Here is a 12,300-nt window from a genome sequence, read left to right as displayed (position 1 = left end):
CCTAAGCATCCAAAGACTGGAGCGCTTTCCCCGACCGACTGTAACGGCGTATTTTGGGAGATGCTGGGAACTGATTTGGATATGTTGCCAAGATATGTTGTCATCATACACAACACTTTTTAGCAGCTTTTTACAAAGTTTGTTGGATATTTTTATTTATTTCTATGTTTAATAGGGTACAATGGAATGAATTTGGAGGCCAATGAAATATCTTTGAAAGCAACCGAAATAATTAAAGTCACTAACTATAAAACCATCGTCACAGTGCAGAAATTTTCAGTGTATGACTGGCCCTGAGTAGCAGCATTATTAGCGGTCCAAGTAAATGGTGTTAAATCTACTTTTTTCTTTTCCTGTTTTAAGCACCTGATGTGTGGAAACCAAAAGGGTTGTGATCTCAGTGAGACGTTTCCTTCTCAATGATCAGGCGGCTCCAGCTCACCGCAGTCGCAATCAAAACTATCCTCCATTTTACACTGGGATACCCTGCAAAACAGAGGGGAAAAAACAAACAATTAGCAACAATTTACCATATATCAGAAGACCAAAACTCAAAGTTGTTTACAATTACAATCCTTATGAGCACTTTGCAAATAGGATTTCCCTTTTCTATGGAGGAGACATTGGAAAATGAATTAGTCTGATCCGTGTTCTGAGATCGTACAAAGGATACGGAAGAGAATGTTACAATCTTGTCTGAACATATATTTAAAACGTCAAGACCACGAGTACACAATACAGAGCACTGCTTATTCAGTTCTGAACTTTCTGAATTAATTTCCTCCGGTAAAATGACAGCCCTCTTGGGCAATGTTTCCTGTTTGTGTGATTGTTCATGAACCCCATCTCTGACGCGTCTACACTATCTGATGTCATGGGTTCCTATTTCTCCTCCCCAGACTGCAGTAACCACAGTGATCGTAACACACGTGCAATGGATTAACACGGGCCCCGGCCTGTGTCTGAAGACACAAAGGTTGGGGGTGATTCAGCCACGTTGCAGTAGTGTGTGAGGGAAATTATGGCCGACCGGCTGCCAACCATTTTGTTAACTGAATAAGGGAGCCAACAAACACTGATTCAGTCCTGTACTAACATTAAACCAACACCTAGAAGTCATATTTAAACAATGACAAAGTGAAAGTGTGTTTTAAATAATAAACATAATCCCACTAAACATGTTTCTGTTATGGACCCACTACAAAAACTCCATTAAAGACATTCTATGACAGTGTTTACTGACACATTTAACACTCAAAAAGTAAGTGTTATGATTTTACAGGAATACCTAACGTTACATAGATTAATTAACAATTCAACATTAAAGTGGATAAGGATATGGTTGAGGTGTGAGGGTTTTAGAAACAAAATACAATAACGAGGAAAACTACTACTGTGTTGTACAGAAGTGGTTTGTTTTTATTGCGGTTCAGTAAAGTTTAGTCAATCAGGATGTGTTTTTATTTGGTCATTATCGTCCTCCATTTTACTGCCAGGCTACATGCTAAAGCTAAAACTGAACACCGGCTCAGAGTCGAAACACTATTTCAATTCAAAAACTGTAAAACAGAATCAATAACCTAATAAAATCAAGAAGACTCCTTTATATAAAAACAGTATTAAACTGATGTTATAATAAAACAAACAATAAATAGCGACAGCATTCACGTAAACACCAATTCACCTTAAAAACAAATTTTGAACAGATTAATAAACCAGCTAATGGTGAAATATAAACGTTAATATCGCATATTAATGGCTCGTGTAGGAGTAAACAGTATGTTCTAATGATGCGAGTGTAAAATATTGATGTTTTTAAGGCGCTTCAACGTGTTACCTGAACAAAGAAGGTTATTGTGCCGCGGATAACCATCGCGGCGCCTTTTGCCGTTAAAATAAACCCTTTAACCTATTAAAGTAGCCATATTTACACCCCAGACACGCTCAAACATAAAACAAAGACATAAACTAAGTACTCACTCTTCTCACGGGTGTCATGTATATTTTATCCCTAACCGTTCTTGGTCAGGTTTGTATGCGCTACCAGCGCGCTGTCCTCGCAGACTGCTGTGTGAAGCGCTTGTGTTGAGGCACTGTGAATTAGCGCTGCCACACATGCGCACTGTGCGCTTCTATTTCTAGCATTATGGCGTGTTGCTGCTCTATGAAGCGTTACTACGCATGGGCATTGAATGCTCTTTGCACTCATCTTGCTTATTTTATTGCTATGGGAACCGCGGCGTTTTCAAGCTTGATTCCAAATCATTAAATTGAAACTCACTTCAATAACCACAACATCTATAAAGAGCTTAAAATGTGGCGTTATTTCCCTGTCAAACATGAAATATGGTACCAACAATTAAATTGATCACTTAATATTGCAACCGCTCATAAAAATACTTCTGTTTTAAACATTTCTCAAAATTCATTGTCACAAATTCAATATATTTCAGCATTTTTATTTTTTTAATATATATATATATATATATATATATATATATATATATATATATATATATATATATATATATATATATATATATATATATATATATATTATTTTATAATATGCTTGGTTTATATTTGTGTACCACAATCCTGCTTTTTATAATATTGGAAAAGATTTGTTTAAAAAAAAAAAAAAATTCATTGTCATATAGCCTAATTTAAATTTACTCAAATTAAGTTGAATTAAATTAACCTCAAGAGAAGTTAAGCTCTAATGCAGGTCCTGCTGCAGGGTGTCAATCTTACTCCCCTGCTAAAAACAAACAAACAATAGAAACTATCACAGAAGTGCTAATGGTTTCAACAAAACTACAAATACCAATGCAAACCACATTTACCATTAAAACTATTACCAAATGGTTTCCAGTAGCATGTGGATGCCAAGTGCACATCAGAAATGGGCTTTTGTAAACTGTTGCCATGCACGGGTTGATTTTTTTCCCACGGTAGCAGCCTATATAAAGTTTTGACATAAACTGTAATTGTATGGAAATGCTTTACCAATGATAAAACTGCTATATTTTTTGTGAGAGATGGGCCTTTTGAGCTCTTTTATGAAAACAGACTATTTATGAATAGGCCTACTAGTGCTTTTCAAGTTAAAATTGTGTATAACACATAACAAAGACTGTAAAATATGTATTTAGGTATGGGTGTGGCACATATGTCGAGTTTTGATATTTGAATAGGGTCATGCTGGTTTTGGGCTATTTTTGATTGGCCTTTAGGCTGGTTTTGTTACACAGACCTGGCAACACAATTTGGTAATTAAACTTATTTGCTGTTTCAAGACAGTTTAATTCCAGATGCTGACTTTTACACATGTTCATGGTTGATAAAGCAGGCTCGGTCTGTTCTGTCCTGAGGTCGGTAGGTTTAGTCTTTTAACGTCATGCAGGCTAATCCTCAATGAATAAATCGCTGCTGACACTGGATCTGCCAGTAGGGGCAGACTGCTTCAGATCTCAATGTTCCCATCATTCAAGATTTATTGCCATTAGGCTGCTGCCCGAATAGCCCTGGGTCTGGGGTGATGTAATTATTTTGGGATGCATCTTGAACTTTCAGGGTAACTTACTGAATGTATTTATTTAAAAGTTAGTTATTTAGTTTGTTAGTTAGATCCTTATTTCCTTTTCACATTTTCGACCATACCATCGCATAAACAGCCCTTTAAATTGTACGAGTAATAATATCAACAACATAACTATTTTAAAAAAAAAATCATCATTCAGGTTCTTATCTGATGTAGACAGCATGTTCTGTTCCAGCTGACCAGCTCTACTCACTGCAGTCGGGTCGATTAGTCGCTCCCTCCCTGTTTCGCCTCGCTTATTTCCAGAATGCACGTTTTAATATTATCACAATGTCTTCATATGGCTATAAGAAGAGGTCTGACCGCACGACGCATGATGGTGTAGTAACATATGAGTTGTCCAAAAGCCATCTGATGCCCACAAGACTCCAGACTGAAACGATAACGAACACAGTGTAAACACATTACATGCAGCAAAGTTGAGCTGCATGGACTCGAACAGAATAATCAGGACTGCATGTCCTGCGCCAGTGCCGGGTGAATGGATGGATGGATGCGGTGCAGCATCAGAGATACGCGCGCATGTGAATCCCCATGTGCTCGCGTCTATGCCGCACTACGACTGCGCACCACTCACACCATAGCACAGTGTGTGTGCCCTACTCATCATAGGCTATATCACACAATGTATCATTAGGCTATAGCCTACTACTCCTAAGTGACAGCAGAAAAACATTATTTTAGATTACCGTCTCATTATACATACAAATACATAAAGTATTATTGTAATGTGTTTTTTTTTTTAAGAATGGCTGCTGTAAACTACATAAAATAGTTCAATCAAATAGTTCAATTTTAATTTTTGGAGCTTGAGAGCAGACACTATACATTCAATGAATGGAAAAGAGCAGCTTGGACATTCTGCAAGATGACAATTTTAATTGGGTGTACTATCCCTCAGTGCCATATGGTCCAAATATTAACAAAAATATGTCCCAAAAAAATAACATATTATGCCCTCTATGTTTGGTCCAATATGTAGAAATATTGTTGGTCTGTCTGTACCGCACATTCTACCCCCATTACCGTCTGATTTTATATGATATGTTTATGTACCACATAATAGGCCTCCAAGACTGTGGCTTAAGTCTAATATAAGGTATTTGCTTGTGGAATTATTAAGAGGTTACCCTGGGGCAATGTTGTGTAACTCTGAGACATATAGTGTTACCCCTTATTAAAATTTTATGATGGAAGAGTTTCACACAGCCCAGTTTCACAGCAAATGTCTTGTATGTCAGCCATTCTAGAAGCCCAAATCAACCCACACAACACATGCATGACCTATGCAAACCTTTGCGATTGTAGAGGGATGCATTTGAAAAAAAATAAACATAAGCCAGTGGTGTGACTTAGTGGACTTTGTGTCTGCAGCATGTGGAAGGAGAACAGTGGGTGTTGGGTAACAGCTGAGGTGTGTCATTCACTCACACACATTAAACATTGAGGTTTATGACCCTCTATGTCACCAGACTGTCTTAAACAAACAGATGCTCATAACCCACTTTCACAAGCAAACATTTATCATTTATAAAGTGACGGCATTTCAAACCACAAATGAGGTTTTCCTTTTTCACCTTTGGAGACTACCTGACAAAAAATGTGAACTTATCCTTATATTAAGCTTCTATTCAATAGTTATTTTATTTAATTAACAAGCCCCCCTATTACTTTTGGTTAAGGCAAGGATGAGTTAAAAAAAAAAAAAAACCTTAACCCAATGTATTAAACACCATTTGTGACATGGACATCAATAATATTACACAAATCCTGTTAATTGAATTTGTTTGTGGTTTGACTAATTATATTTAATGTGGATATGATCTTCTGGACTTGCACTGAAAAATCCAGCCATGTTAAGGACTCTTTGCCTAGCAACACCCTAGTGACCATATAACCATTTAAAACCCATATAGCCGTTAAGCCACATCTTTAACACACACACACACACATATATATATTATTATTTTTTGAAGCAGATTTTATAAAAATGACTTGTTAATGTGCTGCCTATGCTATATTTATAACCCAATTATGTCAAGTCAAGTCAAATTTATTTGTATAGTGCTTTTTACAATACACATTGTGTCAAGGCAGCTTAAGAGAAAATCATAATATTAATACTTATAATATCTTAATATCTTCATACCTTATGATCACATTTAACAGATTAGAGCTGGGTTATATAGTTTCCATTTAGCGACAATACACGCAATTAAGCAGATTAGAAATGCTAAATAGCATATATCACCCTGCGCAGGTATACTGTATATATTGGACATACTTATACATCCAAATTTATATAAAGAGCTGGGCGATAATGTTTACATTTTGCGACAAAACAACAAAATCAGGCAGGTGAGATTTGCAATCTAGTTTATATCACTTTATACAGTGGAGTCTGTCAGGAGTTAAGCAGCAATAAAGCACACGAGGCAGGAGTAGCGAACTTCATTCATCTTGTTTTACTCTTTCACTTCCATTCTCACACATTACATAATACACAACAGTTCAGGCTTCCTTTTTAAAGTAGTAGTCCACAATATAATTTATTTATGACCACTTTTTTTTATTTATTATTTACTTATGCACCAACAATGCAAACACATCCATACATCAGATTTAAGTGACATAATAATTTACCAACTATGCTTTCAAACATCATGTTTAGGTTGTATGAGTGCATGTGAGCAGTGTTTTCAAGCGGAATTGTTAGTATGCATGGCAATGCAGTGAGATGGGAAGCATTCCATGTCTTTCCATCACTAAGAAACTTTCTGTGTTGCTTAGGAACATGCAAGGGGGTCCGTACCCTCACTATATCCCCCTCCTGGAAACAAGGAGTGAGAGCACCTCGCTTAGCATCAGTGTACTTTTTCATTTGGTGTTGCAGTTGAGTAAACCTTCGGCGAACAGTCATGCCAGTTGATGGGTGCACAGGAGCAGGCAAAATAGACGGCCTTGTGCGCATTTGCCTGCCATAGAAGAGCTGAAAGGGTGAAGTACCAGTTGAAGAATGTGGAGTGGCACAGTACACCTACAAGAAGTCAGTTACCACAGGTTTCCATGGCTGATGTTGCTGGATGGCCATTTGGACGGTGTGTTTGAGCACACAGTTGAACCTCTCTACAGCCCTATTAGCTGCCAGGGAGTAGAGAGAGGAACGATGATGACGAATATTCCTTCCTTCCAGAAAAGTAGCGAAAGCAGTAGATGTAAACTGAAAACTGTAATCACTAAAAATACTCAATGGATTTCCATGGTGGCTGAAGACTGATGACAGAAACAAAACCACAGAATCCCAAGTGACAGTGGCCCTCATTTATCAAAAGTGCGTACACCAAATTTCCAGCGTACACCTGGCGTACACCCAAACCCACGGTGACTTTGAGATTTATCAATATGGACGTTGGTGTACGGAACGCTCAAATCCTACGCCAGCTCAGGAGGTGGTGTACGCACGTTTTGAGTTAGTGCAGAAATGCGCAGAAAAACAATGCCTAACACCACAAAACGCACTGACAAACTAAAAGATATGATATATTATGACCAACAACAACAAAATAGTAACTATAAACTTCAGTGTTTATTTTTGTGCAACATGGACTTCAATGTTTAATTTGTGTGACTTTACCAAAGCATTTGATTTGAAGCCATATGTATTCCTTCAGTTGCGAGCCTGTGCGCCTTACCCTGACGTTTCAGGGTTAGGCCCGGCAAGTGCGCACGGACTGGGTTCGGTAATGAAAGGCTTTCAATGACCAAAAAATAATTCAGACTGACAAAATAATAAAAAATACATTCTTCTTCTTTTAAATAATAATAATAATAATACAAATAAATAATAATAACGACGTTCTTCTTCTAAATAACAACAAGCGTCATTAATAATAAAAATCATAATAATAAGAAGAATATTACAAATTGTCATGCAATTATTAATGTGAATGAATGGTACTCCACATCACATCATCATCGTCACTATTGTACACCCCAATACATGTGACGCGATTCGAAATTGAATGCTAATTGTTTCAAAAGACGTGCCGTAAAATAATGCATTGTGATAGGACATTTCGGCTCCACGTCGGAGAAGTTTCTCTTCTATGCCGTCTTCCGTGTGTACATGGCGTAAAATGAGGGCGTGGGGGAAACGGAGACTTGAATATATAGGGGCGTGCTATTCTAATGACGATCGTTTTCAGCCGCGGGATTTATCAAGGGCAGGTATTGCGTACACCTGGATTTCAAAGGTACGCACAGCTTCATAAATCAGGCGGTGAGAGGAGTGTAAGCATAATCTAACGCCAACATATACGCCCGTTTCTACGCAAGAATGATAAATGAGGGCCAGTGTGAGTAAAGGAGACCTCAGGCCATTTGCTGTAATAGTTAAGGTTATAGCAAACCTGCAGTCGGATAAATACCAACAATACCTACAGCCACTTTCTGCCATGGTTCATCTGGCAGCGGCACCGACTGGAGAGGAGCAGGATGTGACTTGACATTTTTGTCAGTGAGCTGACACACGTAGCAAGAACATAAAGCACCATGAACCTGAGCATCCATCCCTGGCCATCAATAGAGATCATAAAGGCGTTATTTGGTCCTCACCTCTCTCTGATGTTCTTTGTGCTCTAAGGAGACCAGCACAGATCGAAGAGCAGCAGGTACAATAAGCCGTGAGCCTCGGAAGATGGAGCTGTCCGTAATAGACAGTTCCAAGCACAGTTTATAGTACCGCAATAACTCAGCGTCCAGCCCCTTGAGTGTAGGAGGCCAACCATTGGACGAAGTTTAATTAAAGCAGGACAAGAAGCACATGCAGCATCAACATCAGCAGCAGAAAGAGAATTACAGGCAGAAAGAAAAGCAACAAACTCCTCATCATCAGGAGCTGGAGCAACGGCTTTATCTGCAGGAGAAGCATTTTGACGTGTACACGTGATTCATCAGGAAGAAGATCTTCCTCTGAAACAGTATGACCAAAGGACAGCAGGCTGGTTTGCCGGAAATGACACTTGTGTTTATTAAGCTGCAAGCCAGCAGCTTCTAGTCGTTGTAAGACCGCTTGAAGTGCTTTGTCATGCACAGACATGTCAGATCCATGGAAGATACAGTCGTCCAGGTAATTTTCAACCCCTGACAAGCTAGTCAGGATAATGGTCATCATCTTCTGAAATGCAACGGGTGCTGAAGCCAATCCATAAGGAACACGTCAAAAACGGAACAGTCCGTTGTGAGTAATAAAGGCTGTGAGGTCATGACATGCAGTGGTACTTGGTAGTAAGCATTAGTCAGGTCGATGATAAAGAAAACAGTAGAACCTTATAGTGCAGAGAGTAGTTCATCCATGTCTGGCAACAGAAAATAGTCCATAATCACTGTTTTATTTGGCTCTCTAAGGTCAATGCACATCCTAATTTTACCTGACTTTTTCTGTGTAACGACAATTGTTGACACCCATGCAAAGGCGTCAATGCGTTCTATCACCCCAACTGCTTGTAAACAATTTAATTCCTCTGACACAGCAAGACAAACAGAGAGTGGAAGATGGCAAAGTGTTTGCCGCACAGCTGACAGTTTCATCCAGCTTTACGCAGTGTATTAGGTTTTTAGCACATCCAAACTCAGTTGACTCAGCAATAGTGCACTGAAAGACTTGCACTGGAGGAACAGGCACAGGAAGGGCATTGATTGTTTTCAATCCTCACATGCAGTGCAAAAACGTATGAAAACGTAGCAGGAACTGAGTGGTCATGTAGGGAAATGTTCCAACAATCTGACAATCATCCAACCACCGGAATTTTGGCTCACAAGCCTGGCTTTGGGTTGCGATAGCACAATTGTTACTGAAATGGCATACATAAGTGCTGTAAGGCAGGATAGATATGAAAGACCCAGAGTCAACCACCAAATCCACCACAAAAGTCTGTGAGTCAGAAGTAGATATAGTCACTGTGCTTGTAATACTAGGAGTATGAGCTGAATATTCTGTGTACAGTACAGTAATTTCTGGTAATTTAATTTCACGGATCTTGCGCTTGTTTGACTGGCTGATCGGTTTAGCATAAAATCCAATGTTTTTACACTTCCAGCATGTTGCAGTTGCAGTCGGGCAGTTCACAGTGTTAGCTAAACGTGCCTCCGGTCCACAGCAAAAACATGACTTCCTCTTCCCCACCTGAACAGAATTAAGAGGTGCATGTGACGGTTTTTACCGTTGTTAATGCATTTTAATGTGTGCTGCACCGCTTGTACGGGGGGGCTAACTTAGTGTGTGATCAGTTTCCAGTAAAAGTCTCTTACATATCGGTGGGCTAAACACATTCTCAACTAACTGATCGTGAATCATTTCGTCAGTACGGGCACCAAACTCAAATGAAACAACAAGCTCTCGCAAAGCAACAACGTACTGTAAAACTGTCTTGTGAGGAGCCTCACAGCGTTTACGTTCAGCTATTGTTATAGCTTTTGGCACGAAGTTGGCTTTCAATGCATCCTCTCCATCCTTATACGTTGTACCTGTAGGCAATGATAAGAAAAGCCGTTTACCCTCTGTGTCAAAGGCAGTGAAGCAGTACAGCTCTCCATCTTTCGTCCGGCCAAGTATCCCCTGTGGCATCAATAACCTGTAGATCATTTTCAGAAATCCACAGCCATGGGTTAAACGGCATAGCTGGCTCACCGGGGCAAGGCAGGAAAAACTCAAGAAAGGCATGTTAGCAACAGCCATCTTCCTGACCAAATCTAGCGAGAAAAAAAATGCCTAATCCCCGTCGCCAATTTGTGGTGTCTCTCAGGACAGCAGCAACAAAGTACTGTAAGTACTGTGATAAAAGTTGTGTAAGCAGCAACAAAGTACGGGACAAAGGCAGGAGTAGCGAACTTCATCCATCTTGTTTTACTCTTTCACTTCCGTTCTTACACATTACATCATACAGTTCAGACTTCCTTTTTTAAAATAGTAGTCCACAATATAATTTACTTATGAACACAACATATACTGTATGTTTGACAGTCGGATATAAAATACATCCGACTTTATACAAAGAGCTGGGCGATTATACATTTGACATTTTGTGATGATATAAACAATCACACAGCTGAGATTATCACAAAATCTAAATAAATGTGTAATGTTTTAAACATTTACACACCATTTAACATGGTTTTTAATGCAAAACAACTTCCAGTACAGTAGTTCCCTTGGGGGCAATCCGGAGCCACTGATCAAGGGCACAATGGCCCTCTATAGTTCCTGGGTCACCGCTACTTGGCATCAACCTGGAACCATTGTGTAAGCAGGCCAGATCATTAACCAGTAGGCAACCACTACAACACGACTGACACCATCACAGTTAATGACATAACCTTCGGGTGACAGCTCCATCCTGGAGAGATATTGATCTTAGTTGTCACAGACGTCACTGAGAAACTACTGATCAAAACAATAAAGCCGTAGAGGAATGTTCCATGATCTATAGTTTACATAATCCAGTGAGCCAGTTATTACAGTCTACTGAGCCTCCTACACCCTCTCACGACTCTCCTCGCCGAGCGCCTGCATCACACACTCTGTTTACTGTTTGTGTTCACATGCTGTCTAGAGTTGTATTGGGGAAACAGCACTCTTCATTTCAAATAGTTGATTATTGTGCCCTATAATTACATTACAATGTACCCAGGGCCAACTCTATCGGCTACTTAATGAGGTTCAGATGAAGCTGTGCTGTAAATTGTAACTGTGCAGGTTTAGGGGTCACTGATGCACTTCTGATAATGAGAGTTTTGAAGCTTCGCTATGCACAACTGAACCATGCCAGGACCTTCCTGTCACTCCTAAATCCTGAAGCTGTCCATGTGCACCCTGTTTTCTGGGCCCTTTTCCCAACCTGTCATCATAAATCCCGAACATTTAGTGTCTACATTACATGTCCCCAAAGAGAGAAGGACGCCAGGAGAAAGGTCTCTGAAAGTTAGTCAGTGGTCTTATAAGAGTCACTGTATTAGTAATAATCATAAATTAAACAGTATAGTTCAGCAAGTGAAGTCAGGTAAGAACAGGTAACTTACCATGGCTGAATTCATCCAACAACAGTTGGGAGCACATTTTAAAGTCAGTAATCCATGTAAAAGTATCCAAAAAAAACAGTATCCAGCTGACAGAGGTTGACTGAGCTGCAGGTCGACTGAGACAGCCAGAGGGTGTCCAGAGTGGTTGTGTTGTGGATGAACACTCATCTGTTTCTGAACTCCTCCATAGTGGGCTGTTATAGGCTAAGAGAGAAGGGGGCGGGGCTTCTTCTGTGTATGGTTCTGTTATTCAGCTCCAACTCTAGTCCTTTACAGGTCACTCTACATGCACTCTTTTAAACTATCTCTCTTGATCCTTCGATCCCTCCTTATTTCCATCACTTTCTACCCATTTATCTTTCTGTCATTTAAACTACTGTGTGTTCAGTGCACATAAGCAAACTAGGAGCATTATATTTTCCTTTTTTTTGTAGACAGCAGCAGTTTGGGTGTTTGAGTTAGAGGTGAGTCAAATAAAATGAGGAATTATATATCTGTGAGAAGTTTTAGAAACACGACAGTTCACCATTGGCAAAATATTATTTCAGCTGATTGTTCTGTTCTAAAGTAGCAAGATTCCGACTAATGATTCATTTAACAGCCACACCTTATATGTTTCA

The 12,300-nt window shown here is 39.4% G+C and overlaps 1 long non-coding RNA gene across 1 annotated transcript; it reads right to left on the bottom strand.

The window, feature by feature from the left end:
* Window positions 1-10,613: 10,613 nt before the first annotated feature.
* LOC130089412 (uncharacterized) lies at window positions 10,614-11,822 on the bottom strand. The gene is made up of 2 exons (XR_008807567.1): window positions 11,681-11,822; window positions 10,614-11,576 (listed from the first exon to the last, which is right to left on the bottom strand). It is a non-coding gene; the product is annotated as an uncharacterized LOC130089412 (long non-coding RNA).
* Between the last annotated feature and the right edge of the window lie 478 nt (window positions 11,823-12,300).

The sequence above is a fragment of the Rhinichthys klamathensis genome, unplaced genomic scaffold, assembly GCF_029890125.1.
Source record: "Rhinichthys klamathensis goyatoka isolate OS25496 unplaced genomic scaffold, OSU_Roscu_1.1 h1tg000131l_1, whole genome shotgun sequence".
Taxonomy (NCBI): Eukaryota; Metazoa; Chordata; class Actinopteri; order Cypriniformes; family Leuciscidae; genus Rhinichthys; species Rhinichthys klamathensis.
This window is presented reverse-complemented; position numbering and strand designations above follow the sequence as displayed.